Genomic DNA, 2830 nt, shown 5'->3' on the forward strand with positions numbered 1-2830 from the left:
CCTCTCAAAGCTTAATTTAATTTTAATTTTTTTTTTTTTGTTTCATTTGTCTTAAATCTAAATTATTTTTACATACAACTAGTTGTCTCCCTCCCTCCCTCCCTCACACAAACACTTTCTCACGCTCTCGAACACACACACACACACAGAAATTGCCTGAAACTCAGAAATATTTGCAGTAGATGTTGGTGACTCTCTCCCATCAAATCCTCGTCTCTATTTATTGATACAGTCTGATGCCTCTGCAAGTTACCATCGCTCTATATTTTATTGTTTTATTGTTTTTCTTTTAACTTTATTATCATCTCAGTAACTTAATATGTATTAATTTACTTATGTTCACAAAACTTTTTAATTCCTTGTTTTCCAACATCACAGAAGAGTTGAAGCAGATAATTCTTTATCTCCCTTGTTATTGGGTTTCTCTGGATTTTTTTTCCTCCCAAGTTTCTCAGATACACACACACACATAAATTCGTTATTGGCGATGGAAAGAGTATTTGTTCAGAATAGTAATATGTATATCTTACTTAACATAGATATACTGTAAGAAAGCCACAATGCTACGGTATTCATCTTGAAAAGGCATCTCAGTATCACTGTTTTAACTTTCTTACAGTAGATCTACATTAAGTATGATATACAGATGGATACACATACACACAAACACTAAATATTATGTTATCTCTCTATGTCTGTTTCTCTGATTTATTTCTCCAAACGATTTTGTTGCCTTGTGCAGTACAGTTTCAGTGTTTGAAGTTGATGTTTGTGTTTTTCCCCATACTTCTCTTCCTTTCCCGTTCTCCTCCTCTCCCTCCCAATAACCTTCAACTCATCATTATAACTCCCTGAATGAGAAACCTTGGAGTTTCTTTTTTTAAAAAAGTTTTTTTTTTATTTTACAACCAGCTTTTATTCAATTATTTTCTACATTTAAATTAAATATATACTTGAATTCACATCAGTTATAGACACACACATATACATGGCAGGGTCGTATATATGTAACACTAAATTTTAAAAAAATAGATCAATTGGAGTTATCCAAGCAATTAGTAGACAAAACCTCCCCCTTGGGTTGCTTAATTTAAAAAACAAGGGCGATATCAATGATTTGTTGAGAGAGTGCAAAAGTGTTTAACAGGGGACGTAATTCTTTATTCACTAGTGTGTGTGAAATTGTGTGGGCATTGTGTTGTAAGTTCTGTGAATTGCCAAAGACACTATTGAATTCTATAAACTGTCTCAGTGACAGGCCTCACATCTAGACTGACTTTTTGCTATATGCACACCTATGTATATATGTATAAAAGCAGGCTAGGTACTAAAATGAAACTCAGAACAAACTGTCATTACACATGACTTTCAGTACGTTATTCCTAGCACTCACTGAGAAAATGTACTGGTTTAGGTCCACCAAGCATACAGATATGTGATAATACCTTTGACCTTTCCTATTTATTTCTCTTGGACCAATTTCCACTGAATTTTATTTCATCTACAGTAATTTCACATGTTCTTCTAAGAATGCCAGATTTTTATTTTCAACAGATATAATAATTAAAATGATAATAATAATTTGTCCTGTGATAACTTTCACTGAACAACATCTAGCTGACTTAGCTGAGAATAGTGACATTGGTATGTACCCTGTCATTGATCTGGTTTATGGTGACCCTATGGGAGGGTTTGGCTAACTTTAATGCCTAACTATTGGTTAAAGACCTATTGATGTGGAGAGGGTTGTGTGTGTGTATGTATGTACACACACACACACACACACATACATATATATATATATATATATATATCCTACCACTGCATTCACTAGGCTTCTTTGCAATAAAGTTGGTCCTGTGAGAAGGAGAGGTGGGTCACTTTGATATTAAACCATCTACACTGAATCCAGTCTTCATATTCTGTGTATGAAGTTTTCTAGCTTTCATAGTTGTAACTTAATATTGCAAAGGAAAGTGATAACAAAATAACTTAAATATGTATATAACTATCTCTGTACCACTACCAATCTATGTTTATGTTCTATCTGAATATCTTTCAATTTATAGTAGAAAGATCAGGGACAAATACCACAAGACCTCTCATCTAACACTCTAACAAAGCCACCATTCCACTGCCCTAGACTGGTTCTTGGTTTATTGACCCTAAAAGGGGTGAAAGGCAAAGTTGACCTCAGTGGGATTTGAACTCAAAACTTCAGAGAGCCAGAACAGATATCAAAAGGTATACAATCCACCACTCTGATAACTAGGCCACTCATGGTGCCTGCTTGGTTGTGCATTTGTGTGTGTGTGTGTGTGTGCATGAAAGAGTATAAAAATCTATTTGCATATGTGTGTGTATGTAAAGTCCCAGATTAATGTTTCACACCTTGTTAGCCTAGTTGATTTTTCTTTACTCTGTGATTATCTTTAAACTCATTTCTCCAGTTCTGTTAGACAAAACAATTCTTCATCACTAGTTTTAAGGTTATTTCTCCAGTTTTGCTATTATTTAGACATCCTGACAGGAAAAAATGCTTCTCTCCAGAATCCCTCCCACAGTTTGTGATGAGTAATGATATGCAACAAAAGCTGAAACTCCCAGTAGTTATGGTCAGTTACCCAGGTCACAGCTCAACTATGACTTCACTAATATCCCTTATAATCTTTGGAAAAGTATAAACATCACAGCATCCTAATATCTTATTTCTACTTTCTTTTATAAATACTGTGTCTTAGTTCCTGGCTATATGAAACCAATCGCTATGCAAATAACTGGTAACTACCAGACTGTCTTATACAGGTATATTGAGAGGAAGATAGGGAGA

Source organism: Octopus bimaculoides, chromosome 17 (genome assembly GCF_001194135.2).
Source record: "Octopus bimaculoides isolate UCB-OBI-ISO-001 chromosome 17, ASM119413v2, whole genome shotgun sequence".
NCBI classification, from domain to species: Eukaryota; Metazoa; Mollusca; class Cephalopoda; order Octopoda; family Octopodidae; genus Octopus; species Octopus bimaculoides.